Source organism: Macrotis lagotis, chromosome 5 (assembly GCF_037893015.1).
Source record: "Macrotis lagotis isolate mMagLag1 chromosome 5, bilby.v1.9.chrom.fasta, whole genome shotgun sequence".
Classification (NCBI taxonomy): domain Eukaryota; kingdom Metazoa; phylum Chordata; class Mammalia; order Peramelemorphia; family Peramelidae; genus Macrotis; species Macrotis lagotis.
Genome location: NC_133662.1, coordinates 81054694 through 81074424, shown reverse-complemented (window position 1 = coordinate 81074424; position 19731 = coordinate 81054694). Strand labels below are relative to the sequence as shown.

Sequence of the window (19731 nt, the reverse complement as noted above, 5' to 3'; positions counted from 1 at the left end):
ATATGGGTTTTTCTGGGGAGGGGGAGAGGAAACTCAGGCTGACAAAGCAACACAGGAAGGAAAGAAGTGAAAAAGTTAAAGCAGAGCAAAAGAAGCTAAGTAGTATTGGACATTCTCCACTTTGGCTGTGAAGTTAATCTGCTAATCTTTCTTTACCCATTAAACAAATGAGCAATTAGGCATTATCAAAGGATACAATACCCAAAGTGTGACTTTCTTTCCTCTACCACCCTTCTAGGTAGAAATTTAAACCTAATGCCTTCAGTTCATTATATAGATCTTTCACTATTATAATAGTGTTGTTTTTGTTAAGCAACATTCATCATAATAGGTAACTTTATAATAAGGGCTTATTCCTTGGACCACATGTTTCATAAGTCTGCTGCAGGATGTGCCACAGTCCTGGAATGAAGGGGCTTGGCTTTTCACTTAAGAGCATGTAAAGACATTCTCTGATGATTTCTGGTTCACTGATCATATGGTATAGAAACAATTTTGTCTGTTGAGGCAGTACTGGGCAGCTATGGTTCAGTGGATAAAATACTGGACCTGAAGTCAGGAAGACTCATCTTCCTAAGTTCAGATGTGACCTCAGATACTTAATAGCTGTGTGACCCTAAGCAAGTCATTTAACTCTGCTTCAATTTTCTATTCTATAAAATGAGTTGGAGAAGAAAATGAAAAACTACTCCAGCATCTTTGCCAAGAAAACCCCAAATGGGGTCTCAAATAATCAGACTTGACTCAACAACAATAAAATCATTTTTTGTTGTTAGAATTGTTGTGGTTACTAGGGAGTAGTAAGGGTTAAAACATGAACTGCAGACTGTCTGGTGGAAAATAATTGACTACTGAGTGATTGTTAATTCAACCAATTGGGTGACTTATTTATGGAAGGGCAGATAATGTACTGAATGGCAGCATGTAATATGACCTAGATGAAGGATAGGCTGATTTAATAAAGCAGGGTGAATAGAATCATGGTTCATTTTAGTTGTTATTGGATTAAAAACTGAAGAAAAATGCCACCAGTATTAGACTAAGATTTTTTTTTCTTTTCCTAAAACTGGGGCTCTCAGTTCACATATACCCCAGTAGGAAGACCCAAACCCAAAGAGAGCCCACCAGCTTTATCTTGTCCTCTCTGCTACCCAAACTTCCCGAGAAAAATCTCTTTGAAGGAGAATAGGGACACTCATTTCCAGTATCACTCTTAAAAGCAGTTAGCAGTGTCCCTTCTAGAAGACATACTCAATGTGCAAAATAGATATCAGGTACAGGACAGCTATTTATTTCTTCTACCAAAAAAGAAATGCTTAAAAAACAAAAGATTCATAAATGAACTTTAACAACTTCTTAGAACACGAAACAATAAACATGAAACCAGATGTTCTGTTAGTCAGACATGACTCTTTAGTTTTTTTTTTTTTGACTGCATAATCCTTTTGGTACTGCTGCCAAGAGGAATTGCTGTCCTTTGAAGAAAAATGTTCTTGCTGAATAACCAACATCCAGCTGAGGATCTCTCAATCTCATAAGGTAGCCATCAAGACTGGAAATGTACATCTCTCAGAATAGCTGGAGTGGAAATACAAAGTAAAAGAGGCAGAGACCTCAGGTCCAAGCATATTTTCTTTAGGTTTTTGCAAGGCAAATGGGGTTAAGGAGCTTGCCCAAGGCCACACAGCTAGGTCATTATTAAGTGTCTTAGGCTGGATTTGAACTCAGGTACTCCTGACTCCAGGTCTGGTGCTCTATCCACTGTGCCACCTACCCACCCTCAAGCAAATTTTCTTGATAGTACTAGTACTAGCTGTACTCCCCTTGTTGCTGAGGAATGACAGTATGTGTGTGTGTGTGTGTGTGTGTGTGTGTGTGTGTGTGTGTGTGTGTGTATGTGCGCACGTATATAAATGAAATAGAAATACCTACCCCTCTTTTTGAAAGTCTAAATATCATGCTCAAAAAAGGGAGAGAGGGAGGGAAGGAGAAAAGAGCAAAGGAGAGAAAGACAAGGGGACTGTTTTACTTTCCTTATAGAGCTTATTGAGTGGTGAGTTCATCTGCATGTAGATGGTAGAGATATCCATGTGAAAGACAGTAGGGGTCTATTTCTGGAAGAAGACATCCTGTGAGTTCCCCTAACAGGTGAGTGTAAGCATTTTCTTTTCATTGACTGTAGCTGAAATGAACTATTAGATTAAGACCATTTCTATATCTTTTCTGAAGCATACAGGGGGTGAAAGTTCTGTTCATCCAAAACTTAGGTGCCGTATGTACACCAAGTGGGGTGTAAGTGAAGAGCTATTGACCCTTCTGACCCTTTGAAGGGGTCAGAATGTGATCCATTTCATTTCTAGGTGTAGGTGGCAGGAGAGTCCCTAGAAAAGAAAATTTGAGCCATGGTGACTGTAGAGCAAGATTCCAAGCCAGATATTACTGCCAGTTCAGTAGATAAAGCCCCAGAAACCAGGGTGCTGAGATGTAAACCCAGTGAGTTTGGGGCTTGGAATTTGCTTGGACCATGATAAATAGGAAATGAGTTAAGTTGTGAACCTAATCTCCCTCCCCTTCCCAGAATTTGAGGCGGTATAAGAGGGAATTCAGTAGCTCTCCAGGTGTTAAGAGCAGGGTCTTTGTATATTAGATGTTCCTTTGAAGTAAATATTCCTTTGTTAAAAAAAAATCATAAGCAAATCTGACTATTAAGTGGTTAAATGAAACTGGCTGCAGATTATCTCTAAAATGAGGAAACACAATGGGTGGAGGCTTAAACCAATGTCAAGTTAGACACAACCCCAAATGGGTAGGAGTATCAGAGAAACTCAGGGAGGGGTGAAATGTCTAACTGACTTGGAAACTAGGGCAGCCACTATTACACCAATCATTTTCAATACAACCCCCAATGGAACACACAGAGACCAACTGTGTGATAGTTGTGCATTCCTTTTAGCAAGAAGCCAAAGTATTCCACACTCTGGATGCAGCCAAGACTTATGCTTAGCCCCTTTACTCTTGTCACATTAAATATTTAGGACTATAAAAGACCTAGGGAATTATCTAGTTCTACTACTTATTTTATAGCTGAAGAAACAGGGTCAGGATTCAAACTCAGGACTTTTGAATCCAAATTCAGATAGGAAAATGAGGAAAAAAAATTCTTTTTCTGCATCATGTGCTTCAAGAAAGGAAAGAAGAGATTGGTGCTTTATTGGGATCTCTCCATTATTGCTTCTTTATATTTATATTTCTCTCTCTCTCTCTCTCTCTATATATATATGTATATGTATATGTATATGTATATATATATATGATAAAAGAATGTCAACAAAGGAAAGAATTTAGGAAAAAAGAAGGGTCAACTAGAAGCATGAAAAAGAGGCCTGAAGATGAAGAATTTTATGAAAATTATATGTATTATAAGATAGCAAAATATTTTACGAATTTTTAATATTATAAAATATTCTAATTTTAGCAGAGGTCATTCAAAAGAGACTGGAAGTTAGATTTATTTAAGTCATAATATTTATCAGTATAAACAATACAAAGTATTGCTTGCAAATTTTCCTAATAGTTTTCAGGTGTCATCAAAGAGGATACAAGCAAGAATGGGAAGGGGACAACAGTTGTGCATCTCTGAGGGGAATAAAGTTTGCCATTTTAGAACATTTCAGGGTAGCAACATTTTTTTTTTGTAGCAGATGAAATGACTTCTGAACAGAGTAGTGGAAAAAAGTGTGATTGAAAACAGGCATACCTAAATAATCAAGGGAGGAAAGATAGCATGTTTGTACTAGGAGGGAGGCAGGGATTTCATGCTTATCATTGTGAGTGTAGTTGGTAAGTCTTGACTCTCCATTAGTCCTGATTGGAGGACTGGAGGGTTGGAGAACTGGAGACCAGAGTACCAAACTCCTCCTAATGTCTTCTTTTTAAGAAAAACTGATCTTTCAGTTGAAGGACTTCAGTTAAGTCTACCGTGGGAGAGACTAAATGTGGAGGTAGAGTAGACTGGGTCCTAGTTCTACTCCCTCAACCCCCCAAGTCACTGACATATAAGTGAAGTCAGCATTGATGAGAAACTGCTTATCAGATTTTTGTTTTGTACAATGTATTTTAATCTAGTGATTTCTGGGTTCCTTTTAGCTCTGTTTCTAGAGAAGAGCTCCTGAGTTTGGACCCAAAGTGACTCAAGGTATGAAGTTATGCAAAGCAATAAACAAGAGTTTCAGGACTAAAGGCTTAATCTGCATTGGGGTTAGCTTTTTGGAAGGTTACTTTTAACCAAAATGCCTTCTCTACTCTTGGGAAGTTGTAAGAGTCAGGATGATGCTTTGTTCCAGTCTGAAAAGTGGTACATTTCAGTGTCACCTTGGAGTGGAGAGTTGAGGGAACTTTAGCCTAATGGACAGAAGAGAAAAGTTTACCTTGCCTTTCTAAGTGTGACTTCATTGTTTCCTTGGAAGTTTTGTGAGTTCCAACAGCATTGGATATGTTTACATTTACATGTTAAAAAATGATACATTCCAAAGTTTTGTGTATCTGTACATAATTATAGAAACATATCTAATCTAATTCAATAAACATTTTACTTACCATGTACCAGCTACTAGGGATTCAATTAATAAAAAAGAAAGCTAGGTCCTATCCTAAAAGAGACTGAAATCTTATGGGGAGGTGGAGACAACATACAAAAGGAGGCAGAAAAGGAAGGGGGGGGCATGTTGATCCTTGGAGTTGAAACCAGATCTCTCTGGTTTTGCTGATGCAAAATGGAGTGAACTGAAAGACCAGTTTGAAAGATCAGTTTCTTTTATAAAGAAAGGCATTAGGAAGAGTTTGATATGCTGATCTCCAGCTCAGCAATCAGAGGAGAATAAGTGAGGTATGTCAATCAATGATTTATCTATCTCTCTCTAATTTATCTATCTATGAATGTTGTTGTTGAGATCTTTATGGGGTATGACTTTCGTGATTATATGACAGTTAAAAATACTAAACAATTAATTCCCCAAGAGAAATTTTTCAGTCTTTTATAATTCTGACAATAACTTTAATAAACTAAAGGGAATAGGAAAATTAATTATTCTCAACTCCTTGTTATTTAGGTCAATAAGAGGCATGTATTAGTAAGCAATCTATATTAAATAAGTTTATATATATATATATTAAACAAAGCAAATTTCAATATAAATTTACTAAATATATGTACATATTTACATTTTAAATTATCAACAAGTTATAAAGGACTGAGAAATTGCAGTTGGGAAATTTCTCAGCACTTTCAATGGTCACAAGCTGCTCCCTTTTATGATCATGACCTAAAAGTGCATCTTTTCAGCATCAATTATGGCTACAAAGTGCAGAACACCACAATTTCTGGAGGGAAAAAAAAAGATAAAATTGGAGGCAGATCAAAGGGATTTAAAAATTGAGATCTCCAAAATATACTACTTTTCACTTAATTTTTTATGGGCTGTATTTTCTTCAACATGACTAATATGGTAGTATGTTTTACATAATTGCACATGTATCATGTATATAAAATTGATTATTGTTTCAGGGAGTGGGGAAAGGAGGAATATTATTAACAAAATAAATGTTAAAATTGTTTTTACATATAATTAGGGAAAATAAAATATTAAAAATTGAGATCTCTGATAGTCATCATTCAAAATCCAAATATGACTGGAATATTAGGAGCTGATCCTGTAAATTAGCCTTTCTCTTATTAGCTGTGTCATTAGTTTCTTATGATACTTTCAAACAGTGATATATCAAAGAATAATCCTAGGAAAATTGTGATATAGAGAAAATATTTCTTTATCAACCTTATTCTACTCTTCTTTGTGTCCTTGACTTTGCTTATTGTGACTTCACTCCTACCTCATGTAGTTCTTGGATTCAACATCTCTAATAATTTCATATTCAAAATATTGTTTGAACCAAGGTTAGAACTTCCATTATTTTAAGCCTCTTGACTTAAGTTTTCATGCAATTGGAATTTATCTCTTCTCTTTGACAAAGGAAGAAATGGAAAATTCTTTTACATCTTTGGCTATGAAGGACTTGTTGAATCCTATAGGACAGAAGGGGGAAGGATGGAATGAAGATAATTAAATGTAATACCTTTTTCTGGGCACAAAGATGATTGAATTCTGGATCTGTAGATTCCAGTGGTTTTTATGCATATTCAAGATAAAAGAGGAATGAATTCTGCTCCAATTCACATTAATTATGTGTGGCCCTTTGGCTCCTTGCACATTGCCAAGAGTTTGAAATCCTCAATATCTATTCTACTGAATATAAAAAAGAAAAATATAGCAACTGGGATAATAGCATTTGTCAGTTTCATTTACAGCTCGTTTAGTTTGGCTGAATTAATGAGTACCTATTAGGCTGACTTGCAAGGATCTCTTTACACATTCTTAAAGAATACTATACAATTAAATATCACAGTGGCAGAATCATAAATAACAGAGACAGGAAATACTTCAAGCTTATGACAGAGATCTTTTATAGTTTCTATAGCAGCTACTTTTAAAGTGGCTTTAGTTAGCCAATCAACAAGTATTCTTTGAGCATCTATGCCTTATAGAGAGGGCACTGTTCTAGGGGTTACCTCCTCCATAAATCTTTCCTGTATAATTCAAGATAAATATTATCTCTCATCCATTTGGACTCCTACAACAATTAATGTCTTAATATTTGTGCATTTAGCACACATCTCTTAAATTCTTTCCTCTGCAGGCACATATGTATTGCTTTGTTTGATATTTGAGGAATCTGGGTGGCATAGTCAATAGATTGCTAGAACTAGAATCAGGAAAATGGGAGTTCAAATCCTCCCTCAGACATTTTCTAGCTTTGAGCCTGGAAAAGTCTCATAGTCTCATTTAGCCTTAGTGTCCTCATTTTAAACAGGGATAATAATAGTACCTCCATAACAGGACTGCTGTGAAAATTAAATAAGATAATCTCTATATAATGCTTTGCAAACCTTAGGGGTCTATATAAATGGTAGTGATTATTATTCTCTATATTGAATGTAACTCTGCATATAAAGAGTATGCCCCAGGAGCCACAGAAGTTTATTGACTAGGGAAAGTGACAAAATCAGACTTTAGAAAGATCAATTTGACAAATGAATGGAAGTTTCAGTGGAATGAGGACACACTTTAGTTAGGGACAACAACCAGCAAGCTATTACAGTAGTCTAAACCTGAGGGGATGAAGGCATGTACCAGTGTGGTGGAAGTGTCAGAGTAAAGAAGGGAGCATGTGAGAGAAATGGAATGAAGGGAAAATCCACAGGACTAGCCAAGGCATTAGATATGAGAGGGTGAAAATGAGGGTGACACCCAGGTTACAAGTCTGGTGGACTGAGAATATGGTAGTATTCCCCATATAATAAAGTAGGAAAAGGAGAAAGCTCATAGGGAAAGATAATGAGTTTATTTTGGAATATATGTTTAAGATGTTTATGGACCAAGAGAAAGATTAAGGGTGGATAAGTAGAATCAGCATAGAAATAGTTGAATCTATGGAAAATGATGCAATAATATTAGAGAAAATGAAATAAGGTCAAGGGAAAAGAGAAGAAGGCCAAGACAAAGCCCTGTGGGATATTTATTGTCACATCTATGACCTGACTGAAGGCCCAGAAAAAGATACTGAGTAGAGTGATCAGATAGGAGGAAAACTAGGAGAAAACTTAGAGAGAAAAGAATATTTAGGAGAAGATAATAACTGGAAGGTTCAAAGGCTGAAAATGAATCAAAAAGGATGAGGATTGAAAAAAAGACCATTAGACAAGATAGCTAAGATAGCTTGTCTGTCTAAGATCAGAGCCAAGATGGTAGAACTCTCCTTAATTCCCCTCAACAGCTTTACAGTAATATTTCAAAAAGAATTCTGGAGTAGAAGAAGCAACAAAAGAAGGAGGTAAAACAATTTTCCAGCCAAAGACAACTAAAAACATTGGCAGGAAAGATCTATCTCAATGGGATGAGAGTGGCATGCAATGCAGCACAATCTAATGTAGGTAGCTCCCTGGCAAGCCAACAGTAGGCAAAGTTTCAGCAATTCAGTACACACTTTAGAGGTGACTGAATCAGCAAACGGCATGTCTAGAGCTCAATCCACAGACAGCAAGAGTGTCTGACAACTGGTCAGAAGAAGATTATAAAGGACACTTTTTTTTAGCATTGGTATAGGACTCTGTTACATTATCCTTTTAGGGACCTGGGTAGCAGGCCCTGGTTATAGTCCCAGAATGAGGAGGGGCGCTAGCACATTAGAACATGGAGTTGCAGGGTAATTACAGCTGTAGGTCAGAGAAAAGTGCTTGTGGTTATTCACAGATCAGAACTTTGGCTAGGAAGACAATGACAACATCTCTCTTTAGGTCATATCACCTTGGAAGAACTAAAAACTTAAAAGTCTCCAGACTTAGCTCTGAAAACAGTTGTACAAAAATTCCTGAAACTGGGACCTTACCCTGTTCAATACAGGTACAGCCCCTAATTTTAACATAAAATTAAAAGTCAAGAGGTAGGCAGTAAATGGAGGGGAAAAGGCAAAAACAAAAAGAACATGAGTATAGAAAATTACTATGGTGATAGGAAAAATCAAAATACAAACTCAGGAGAGGTCAACAATGTTAAAATGATTACATGCAAAATCTCAAAGAAAAATGTGAGTTGGTATCAGGTCCCCAAAAGAATTCCTGGGAAAAGTTGAAAAAAAGGATTTTAAAAATAAAATGAGAGGAAAAGGAAAAAATGGGGAAAGAAATGAGAGTTATGCAAAAGAATCATGAAAAAAGTCAATAGCCTGGAAAAGTAAACACAAAAAAATGGAAGAGGAACACAAAAATTTATTGAAAAAATAACCCCTTAAGAAGTAGAATGCGGTCAAATGGAAAAGGAGTACAACAGCTCACTAAAGAAAATAATTCCTTAAGAATTATATTTGGAAAAGTGAAAGGTAATGATACAATTAGACAGTGTGAAACAACCCAATCAAATCAAAAGAATAAAAATATAGAAACAAATGAAATAACTCTTTGGAAAAAAAAACTGAGCTGGAAAGTAGAATCAAAAGAGACCATTTAAGAATTCTTTGAGTACCTGAAAACTGTGAACCAAAAAAGGAGTCTAGAAATCAATAAGGGAAACTGTCATAATAAGAAAACTGTCAAGAATAAGAAAAGAAAGCAGCGTTTAAAAGAATCCACTGATCACCTCCTGAAAGAGATTCTAAAATTAAAACTCACAGAAATATTATAGCCAAATTCCAAAGCTTCCAGGTCAAAGAGAAAATGCTACAAGTAACCAGAAAGAAACAATTCAAATGTTGTGCAGACACAGCCAAGACAGTACAGCACCTTCTATATCACAGGATCAGAAGATTTGTGCTATGATAATCTATAAAACAAAGTAGTTAGTATTATAATCAAGAATCACCTACCCATTGAAATTGAGTATAACCCTTCAGGAAAGAATGAATATTTAATGAAATATAAGACCTTCAAACATTCTTATGAAAAATCTAGAGATGAACAGAAAAATTTGTGAAAAGTAAACAAGAAAGATAAATCATGAGGAATTTAATAAGGTTAAACTGTTTATATTCTTACAAGGAAAATGATATTTTTAACTCTGCAGAGTTTTTTAACTCTGCAGAACTTTATTGGTTAGAAAGAGTATGCAGGTTAGAAAGAGTATGCAGAGACAGAGGACACAGGTGTGAATCAACTATGGGGATGATAACTAAGAAAATAAAATTAAGAAATTAGAAAAAAGGATAAAATGAGAAAAGGGAGAGGTAGAAGAAGATAAATTATTTCACATAGAAGAAATACAAAGAAACTTTTATAGAAAATGGGGAATGGTCAGCAATTAACTTTTACTCTCATTGAAATTGACTGAAAGAGGGGCGGTTAGGTGGCGCAGTAGATAAAGCACTGGCTTTGGAGTCAGGAGTACCTGGGTTCAAATCCGGCCTCAGACACTTAATAATTACCTAACTGTGTGGCCTTGGGCAAGCCACTTAACCCCATTGCCTTGCAAAAACTAAAAAAAATGTTGAAATTGACTGAAAGAGGGAATGCCATTAGCACTCAGATGAATACAGAAATCTATCTCATTCTACAAAGAAGTAGGGGAGAAGACCAGAGAAGGTGGAGGGTGTTGATAAAAGGGAGGGCAGATTAAGGGAAGTGGTGATCAGGAACAAACTACTTTTGAGATTGGACAGGGTGAAAATAAGAAAGAGAATAAACAGAAAGGGTATAAAACCTGTAACAAATTGCTTACCTTCTCAATTAGGGAGGATGAAAAGGAAGGAGGGAGTTTGGAATTCAAAATTTTGAAAAATGAATGTTGAAAATTATTTTACATATATTTGGAAAAAATAAAATATCTAAATGATGAAAGAAAAGATTATCAGTAATTTTGGAGATAATTGTTTCACTTGAATTTTGAGGCTGAAAGCCAGGTTTTGGAGAGTTTAAAAAAAAGAGTAAGAGGAAAGAAAAGCAGGTACTTACTGTGGAAAGCCTTCTCAAGGAAGTGACAAAAGAGAAGAGATACATGGATTTAGGTTAGCAAAAGATGGATCAAATGAGGGTTCTTTTGAGGATGGAGGGGATACATGGATACCTGTAGGCAGTAGGGAAGCAGCTAGTAGACAGATTGAAGACAAGTAGGAGATGGGGCAGCTAGGTGGTACAGTGGATGGAGCACGGGGCCTGGAGTCAGGAGTGCCTGAATTTGGATCTGGCCTCAGACACTTAGTGGTTGCCTAGCTGTGTGGCCTTGGGCAGGCCACTTAGTCCCATTTGACTTGCAAAATCCTTAAAAAAAAAGATAAGTAGGAGAATGGTGGTGAAAGAGGAGGTAAACTTTTGAAGAAGATGGAATAGAATGAGATCACATTCTCACTGAAGACTTTACTTTGACAAAGAGAAAGGGTACTTCTTTATATCAGACAGTGGAAAAGGAAATGAAAGTAGGTCTCTGAGTGATGTGAAATGGAGGGTGCACTTTCAATGAATAACCCCATTTTTTTCAATGAAATATGAATCGGTGTTCTTAACTGAAAAGGTAGAAGGAGCAATGAAAGTTTGAGGAATTATAAAAAGGTCTGGATAAGTTGTTGTGATGAGTGGGATAATGAATAAATTAAGGAGATAAGAATTATCTACAATAAAGAACCGGCTGAGAATATGCAACATAGGTCTGCAGTGGATTCAGTTAGTAAGATTTCTTGATTTTCTCCATCTTTGTTTTAATTGTATTTGTGTAGGAATAAAGGCAACAGAGAATGGGAGTTAATCAGGACTGAAGCTTGGCAGGGTAAGGTTGGTGATACGATCAGGAGGTAAGGGACTAGATCACAATGCTCCTTTAGAATCAATTTTTATAATCATTTCAACTTGAATGCTTATAGAAATTGCAATTCTAAAATTGCTGTATGGGGAAGATGAGGTGGAGGATAGGAGAGAAAATTATCATTCAGAGGAGTGACTATAAAATCAACCATTTATATGATCACATATTTGTTATGTCATTCCAAAGCTTCTCAACTAAAAACAGCATGTTTATATTGAAAATGTACACATGTACATACCATGTATATATATGTACTTATATTTGTATATATATTTAAGATATATTATTATTATTATTATCCCTTTGTTACTTATTTTGGGAAAGAACTTCACAACAAGGTACCTGACCTTTAAAATTGTGTCTATGTGCCACCAGCAATTCGATTTGACTCTTATTTCTTGGTGCTTTGATAACCTACAGGGATAAATGCAAGGTGAGCTACAACAACCTATTTTAATGAGCAGAGATCCTAATAGATCTGAAGCTCAGGGATAAAGATGAGGATGATGATAATGACAATAAAATTTAAAAAAAAATTAAAAGTGATGATGAAGATGATGTTAATGATTGCTAGTGCTTCTGTAAAACTTTAATATTTGTAAAATCATTTGGGTATTTTATCTCATTTGATCCTTTCAAAAATCTTGTAAAGTAGGGTGTTGTTATTAAACCCCCTCACCTTACACATGAAGAACCTAAGACTGGGAATCTTCAGGTGACTTGCCCAAGGTCATACAACTTCTAATTTTCTGAGGCAAGATTGGAACTCAGAGTGTTAATGAATATAACTTTTCAGTCTCTGCTTTGTTTTGCTCATGGTTGCATTGGTGTTAGTAGCTTCAGACTCAAGATATATGCCCCCTTCAGAATCTAGAATAAACATGACTGATGGATCCAAAAGCAGTCATGTCTCATCCTAGTTAAGGCTGACCAGCTGTGGGTCTTTATCCTCATGGCATCACTTATTAAAAGTGAAGTCAAGGATATGTAATTGGATGTGTTGCCTTATTTCTCTTTTGAGAGGAATGCAGTATTTTCATTGTATACACTTCAGTGGGGGAAGGAAAGAAGATGTCTACCTTGCTGAAAGCTGAGTTCTACTGTCTCTCACTCCAGTGCATTCCAATAACCATTTACCAGCTTCAAACATTCCCAAAATGACACTGAGAACTAAAAGACCCAAAATAAATTTCCTGATTTAGGTCATGGGGATAGTAATGGGACCTATGGTTTCATTGGTCCAAGGAAATCCCAAATGAAGGAACCCTTTCCACCAATGCAGTTCAACACATAGGAAATCTAGTTATAGAAAGTTGTCCAGAACCCTAAAAGGGAAAGAGATTTATTTACACATGTCAGAGACAGGTTCCAAGAGTGACTTTTTATATACTATGCAATATGTCTCTCTTTATGGATCTGAAGATTATTGAAAGGATGAGAATATCTTCTTTGTTCTCAAATTTCCAACATCTTAGGATCTGGTATCTTTGTGGGAGGTTCAAGACTAGTTATATCTTAAAACAAAAAGTGTTTTCTGTTCTTATACTAGATATCTTGATACCAAAGCTTAGCCAGAGATTCTGCAGAATAGGAAGTTTGAGATGCATGGTTAAGAAAGCTCTCATGGAGTCTTTCATTGACTAGGACTGGTTTTTGAGGCATAGTGGAAAAAGTCAGAAGACCTGGATTCCAATTCCACCTTTAATACTTTCTCATTGAATGAGTTGCTTATCATATTGGACCTCAGTTTCTTAATTTTTAAAATTGGGGGATTATATCTGACATGTGATATAGACATACCTAGATATATGTGATCTACAGTGAGCCACCTAAGGCTAAATAGAGCATTGAACTTGCTATTGGAGAGTTGAGTTCAAATCTGGCCTCAGATACTTGCTGACTGGGTGACCTTGGGTAAGTCACTTGAGCTCTGTCTATTTCAGTTTCTTCATCTGGAAAATAGGGATGATAATAATGAGACCTACCTGCCAAGCTACCTCTCACAAAGGTTGCCTATAATATGACACACTGACAAATACAGAGGAAAAGTGCTATTTATGAAACTTTTGCCGCCATAGCCATCAAAATCCTGCTTGCTTTCTCCCTCTTCATCTTCTACTATAATGCTTTTGCTTTGACAAAATTGTAAAGAGCTAATTTTCTATATTCTGAAAATAACTTAATTATCTTTTCTGATTAAATATAGTAGCTACATATAGCTTTGGCATGGGAAGAAAAAGAAAAAGAAATGCATCAACCATCCCTGCTCACTTCCTGCCTTTTTTGTTCAGTTGCATAAACTCCACAGAGTTGACAGTCATGCTTTCAGATAAGCATCTAGTTACCCTAGTATGAAGGTAGTTATTTTCAATAGCTTTTAGCTACAGTGGTTTGGCTAACATAGGTTGAGTTTTTATTTCCTTCTCACTTCTCACAGGGAGATCTAATATAGAGAGGTTCCTACCTGTGCCTTCTTTTCTGACAAAAGACAGTTGAACTACATTTGCCTCATTCCAGCTCCAGTTGACTCAGAGAAAAACATACAATTCTCTGAGTATGTATCTTGGAGGAGAGATAAAAAAAAATACTGAAGAAGGTGAACCAAAAAGTTTCCAGGGTCCCTTATGAATATCCTGAATGTGGAGTGCAGAGAATTCCTATTTGGCAAATGCTTCTCTCAGAAAAGCTTGGGAAAGTGACTAATCAGATCACCAGGATCACAAGAATTTTTGATAATAATGTTTATAAGAACAGGTCAACTGCTTTCTTTTAATTTTTTATTTAATATTTTATCTTTTCAATCACATGATCAAACAATTGAGTTCCAAATTCTTTTCCCTCCTTCTTCCCTGCTCTCCACCCTCCCTGAGATGGTAAGCAATCAGATATAGGATATGCATTTCAATTATGTACAACATTTCCATATTACCAACTGCTTTCTTTATAAAAATATTTATGTTTAACATTCATTTAAAAATTATTTCAGTTCCAAATTCTCTCCCTTTCTCCTACTTCTTCACCCATTGAGAAGGCGAAATATGTGATATCGACTATACATTTGAAATCATGCAAAGTCTATTTCCTTTTCAGTCATATTGCAAAAAGGCAAGAAAGATAAAATGAAAAAAAATTGTACTTCAATCTGCACTCAGATTCCATCATTTCTTCCTCTGGAGAGGAATTAACTTCAGAATTAACTTGGATCATTGTATTGCTCAGAATAACCAAATTATTCACAGTTGAATATCATACAATATTTTTTATAATTGTAGACAATGTTCTTCTAGTTCTGCTTATTTCACTTTGCATCAATTCATGTAAGTCTTTCCAGGGTTTTATGAAAGCATCCTGTTTATCATTTCTTTTTTATTTTTTGAAGGCCCCGAGGTTGTTATCATTTCTGATAGTACAATATATATCATGACTTGTTCAGCCATTCATCCATTGATAGGTACCCCTTCAATTTTCAATATTTTTGCTATAAAAAGAGACTGTAAATATTTTTAAACATAAAGATTCTTTCCTCTTCTCTTTTGCTTTCTGTGATATGGATCTAGTAGAAGTATTACTAGGTCAGAGTATACAGTTTTATAGCCCTTTCGGCATAGTTCCAAATTGTTCTCCAGAGCAGTTAGATCAGTTCACAATTCTACCAACAATGCATTAGTGTTTCAGTTTTTCTACATCCCCCTTTAAGGTTTATCATTTTTGTTTTTATCATATTAGCCAATCTGATATATGTAATGTGGTATGTTAGAGTTGCTTTATTTTCCTATCAGTAGTGATTTATCGTTAGTTTTTATTTCTTCTTCTGAAAACTGCCTGTTCTATTCTTTGACCATTTATCAAAGGTCAAATGACTCATATTCTTACAAATTTGATTCAGTTCTCTATATATTTGAGAAATAAGATTTTTATTAGTGAAAAGCTATAATTTTTTCTGTTTATTTCTCTTCTAATCTTAGCTACATTGGTTTTGTTTCCGCAAAACCTTATAAATTTAATGTAATCAAAATTATCCATTTTATCCCCTGTAATATCCTCTATCTCTTATTTGGTCAATTCTTTTTTATCCTTAGATCTGACAGACAAAATTTTTCCATGTTTTCCTAATTTGCTGATGGTATCACCTTTTATGTCTAAATCATGTACCCAATTTATTCTTATCTTTATAAATGTTATGAGTTTTGGTATATACCTAGTCTGCCAAATTGCTTTGCATTTTTGTAAGAAGTTTCCAACTGCTTACAAAATGGACAGCAGCTGAAGACAATTTGACTTGAGTTGGGTCCTTGTATTTCTTTTCTTGTAATCTCTCTCTCTCTCTCTCTCCTTTGCTGATCTTCTCTTTCTCTTTTCTCCACTCCCCCCCTCCCTGATTTTTCATGATGATAACCAACTGTTGTCTATGATTTATACTGGATGCAACTTTTATATGTGCACATGGATTTGTTACTTGAATTTAAATAACCCCCAGGGAACTGTTTCCTTATGGAAAATTTTTGCCATAAACTTCCATTTAATTATATACAATACAATAAAATGTAATTTCTTGTAATGTTGTATAATACAACAGCACAATAACACAAACATGACATGGCATATTTATGTGCATATGTATGTTTCTGTTGGATTGTAATTGTTTTCCTCATATAAGGAACTCAATGAGGAAAGTCATTATACCAATAAAATTCTATACCTGTTCTGCAATTAATAATTTTAGCTGCTGAGGACTGATGATGATGTTTGTCCTTTGTTCTTGGAAAAGGCCATGGCATCAGAGAAGTGATACCATGAATGCACATGAATTAAATTTGAGCAAGGGGAGGCTATACTAAGTCAGTAGCCTCACTTTCTCTTCTGGAGCCATCTGAGTCAAGTGGACAGATATGAATCAAACAACAGGAGATAGCTCTGGATGGGAGGCAATCAGGGTTAAGTGGCTTGCCCAATATCAAACAGCTAGTTACGTGTCAAGTATCTGAGGTCAAATTTGAATTCAGGTTCCCCTGACTCGAGGACTGGTACTCTATCCACTACATCCCTACCTGCCTGAGTCTACTGAGGAGTTAAGTGACCTATCTAGTAACAGATACCTAGGATATGTCAGAGATAAGACTTTAATCCTGTATATGCTTACTCTGAGGTTAGCTCTTTATCCTGTATGCCACAGTTTCTAGAGCATATGTCATAAATACACAAAGGTAGTTTTTAAAAAACCATATTCCTCCGTACCTGGTGTTTGAAAATATATAATTATACTCCCTATGTTCTTTCTACTTCTGGTAATGAGACTTCTCACACAGAAGTATCTTTATTACAAGAGGTATCACACATCTTGTTGCTAGTTTTTCACAGTATGTACATTATCCTGAAAAAGGCAATGGATTTGATGTGTGAAGTTTCTCAAGACTAACTACTATATAGTTCCACTGAATTTTAGTTTTAACAGTTAAGAAAACTCCAAAGTATTTTTTGACTAGTAAGGGAAATAATAATAAAGGGGGAAACTAGGCTTCAGGGATCAGTTAAAAACTCTCCTCTTTAGAATTAAAACCTTTAGTGGAACTGAGCCAAAGGAGGTAATGATGAACTGACACATTAACTCCCAGTTTCAAAGAATTTTCTCAAGTGGTACCTCCCATTAGTCTTTATACAGGGTCAATCTGGCAAGGACCAAAAGCAGAAATATAAGCTATAGACCTTTAATTTATCAGTACCAACATCCATAGCAACATGGAGATCTGGTCTTATCAAGAGCTGTTTTGGCTATTTTGAAGAAGAGCACTTTAAATATTTAAATGAAATTATTCAAGAAAATACTAAGGAGGGGTGGCTAAGTGGTACAGTGGATAGAGCACTGACCCTGGAGTCAGGAGTACCTGAGTTCAAATCCGGCCTCATACACTTAATAATTACCTAGCTATGTGGCCTTGGGCAAGCTGCTTAACCCCATTTGCCTTGTAAAACCTAAAAAAAGAAAAAGAAAAAAGAAAATACTAAGGAAATGGGGCAGTTAGGTGATGTGGTGGATAGAGAGCACTGGCCCTGGAGTCAGGAGGGCCTGAGTTCAAATGTGACCTCAGACACTTAATTACCTAGCTGTGTGGCCTTGGACAAGCCACTTTAACCCCATTGCCTCACCAAAAAAAAAAAAAAAAACCTTAAAAAAATACTAAGGAAACAGAACCAAAGCAAAATCTCAGCACTGACTCCAACTATGTAAGCAGTAATAATAATAATAATAATAAGAAGAAGAAGAACAATAGCAACAGAATCTGAGGAAAAACATAGAAGATATAAAAAGTTCAAAATGGAACATGAAAGCAAACAGGATGATTCAATTTTTCTCTTGCTAAGGCTATTATATGCATTTCTATTTTAATTATTTTTAAACAAACTGTCAATAATGAAAATATATAATTTCATGTGCAATTCTACCCCATTTGTTCAAGAATGTGTATCATTTATTTACAAATAACAAATATATTTATTTGTCCATCTATTTTTAATTTTATTCATTCATCCATTTATTTTCTCACTCATTTATTTGTCCTTCCATTTACACATTCATTCATTCTGTAGTATACCCTCTTTCCTAATTTCTAGTGTTAGAGAGTTGCTTGGGGACACAGTAAGCACTTTACCCTTGGTCACACAGCTGCTATATTGCAAATGAAGTATTTGAATACAGGGTTTCCTAATGCTGAGGCTAGTTGTTCAATTCACTTTTCTATACTGCTTCTGTTGATACTAAGTTCTTGATAAGTACAATTAAATTCAAGTTAAATACAACATAATTGGTTTAAAAAATTCAAATGAAGATTCATGGTTCCAAGTTTTACTAAGACCTCCACAATATTAGACATGTAGATGAAGAATCCATGAAGACTAGCTGTGGTGATTTGGAGGTTAATAACTAACTCATTGGCATAATCTCCTTTTTACACTATCAGCAGTGGCTCCCTTGACTACGCCTTCCTATTTTTAGCAACAAGACTTCTACCACTTTCATAGTCTCTCTGTGAGTTCCTGGTTTTTTTCCCATTATTACTTCATCCTCCATCAATTGCTCCCTATCACCACCTTTTCTCTCTTCCACAGATAACACCTACAACAAAAAGGATATTACAATTGCTCCCTTTTTCTTAAAATCTAGAAAATACTTCTGCTTTTATTGGTAGGTGTGTATAGAGAGGTGATATAGAGAGGAAGAAATTATAGACTGCCCTGTGGTCTATAATAAAATAACATAATTTTATGGTAAATAATTAATTGTAAATAAATGATTAATTATTATACATTATAGAATATTATATATATATATATATATATATATAATTGATTTGTGACCATCTTGTAGTCAGTTGTATTGAATCTATTCTGCTGACCTATTTCAGATGGTACTTAATGCTACTTTTGTAACTTAATCCTATCAGATTCAATCTTCTACTCCTTATCATTTTGCTAAATCTCATCTGATTTATTCAATCAAGATAAACTTCATTCTGCTTTCATACCTTCCTTATTCTATACCTGATGAGAAACACAAACAAAATACTTCTAACTCTAACTCCTGCTATCCAACTTACAAACTGGCTTATCTACTATACTGATTTGATGTTATTTTTCTGGAAGGATCATGTAAAAAATTTCTGATGACAATCAAAAACTACAGTCAATTTTACCTTTTCACTGAATGCAATTTAAATCTGCATTATTTATTTACTGCAATTTCTCCCCCAAACAATAAGCCCATTTCTTTGCCTGAAAAATGGCCTTGTATTTAATGAAAACAAAATGTATGTGTCCCAGCACAGACTTGAAAACTGAAGTTGAAAAGGCTCATTCTTCCCTCTGTATTATTTTTTTTCATTACTCCCACCTTTTTTTTTTTAATAACCCATGTGACAGAGGAAGCTGACTCATGAAAAGAACAGGGAGAACAGAAGAATGCCATTTTTTTTCATAAAAATTTTCTACTCCTCCTTGCAACCACTAGGAACATAACAAAAATGTATGGGAATGGAAAAATGTGTGGCATCTAGAGTTTTTAGAACCCCTTAATCAATATTAAACAAAAAAAGAAATGTCCAAAGAATGCTATTCATAAGTTCAAAAATACCTTTAATAACTAAAATTTCTTTATTTTTCTAATCCTGGACCTTCATATAGTTAAAGAAAAATATGTCATTATAGGTGCTAATTTCATAGCTTTGTTAAGTAATCTGTCTCCATCAGAACTACTAATTTTGAATACCTATATTGACAACTTTGTTGGCAGCCAAAGAAGTGACAGAGAAATATTATGAAGTTTATTAGTTATTCATGTAAT

The 19731-nt window shown here is 35.1% G+C and overlaps 1 long non-coding RNA gene across 3 annotated transcripts in view; it reads left to right on the top strand.

The window, feature by feature from the left end:
• The window catches only part of LOC141489783 (uncharacterized), a 93198-nt gene that overhangs the window by 52537 nt on the left and 20930 nt on the right, over positions 1–19731 (top strand). For all 3 annotated transcript variants that reach the window (XR_012468986.1, XR_012468985.1, XR_012468987.1), the window contains exons 3-4: positions 2041–2148; positions 4147–4195. This is a non-coding gene — a long non-coding RNA (uncharacterized LOC141489783). The remainder of the gene's footprint in view (positions 1–2040; positions 2149–4146; positions 4196–19731) is intronic.